Source organism: Tupaia chinensis, unplaced genomic scaffold (assembly GCF_000334495.1).
Source record: "Tupaia chinensis unplaced genomic scaffold, TupChi_1.0 Scaffold000602_1, whole genome shotgun sequence".
In the NCBI taxonomy this organism is placed as follows: domain Eukaryota; kingdom Metazoa; phylum Chordata; class Mammalia; order Scandentia; family Tupaiidae; genus Tupaia; species Tupaia belangeri.
The window spans coordinates 117,066-117,659 of record NW_006160120.1 but is presented as its reverse complement, the minus strand read 5'-3'; the positions used below and the strand labels follow the sequence as shown (position 1 = coordinate 117,659).

Sequence of the window (594 nt, the reverse complement as noted above, 5' to 3'; positions counted from 1 at the left end):
TGCTAGACACGCCCACATGGCTGAACGAGGTTCAAGTCCAGGACCTAGTGGCTTGTTTTCTCACTTTCCCTCTCCCTGTCTGTGTATCTCTCTGGTCAAATTAAAATAAATGAATAAATATTTTTAAAAAACTTTATTTAAAAAAAATTTTTAATGTGATTTAGATGCAGAAGGTCTGTGACACTAGTACCAGCCCTGGGGTTGCACAGGTGCAATTCCGGGCCCTTCTGCCCCTTCCGGGTTGTTAACAGAATCGTTCACCTCTAAGTGCAGTCTAGGTATCATACACCCGCAGCAGCACCGCAGCTCTTGTTTTTACTTATCCTGTGGCTCCCAGACCCCCACGCACACCGCAGTTACAGACGCTAAAGGAAGCGTAAAGTAAACTGTACCTGCGCAACGCGCAAGAACCCACCAGAAGGAAAATAATCCAATTCCCGGATTGGAGGAAGACGGGGCGGGAGCAGCTCAAGCAAATACCAATGAGAATTCTCCAGCCCAGTAGGGAGGAGCTAAAGGCCTCGCAAAGAGCGCAGGCGCACGGGCGCGCTAAAGCGGGAGGGGGCGAACCGAGAGCGGGAGCGCCCGCTCCTC

At 50.7% G+C, this 594-nt stretch overlaps 1 protein-coding gene across 1 annotated transcript in view; it reads right to left on the bottom strand.

Annotated features, from left to right (window-relative positions):
• The window catches only part of PCIF1 (phosphorylated CTD interacting factor 1), a 14,792-nt gene that overhangs the window by 13,083 nt on the left and 1,115 nt on the right, over positions 1-594 (bottom strand).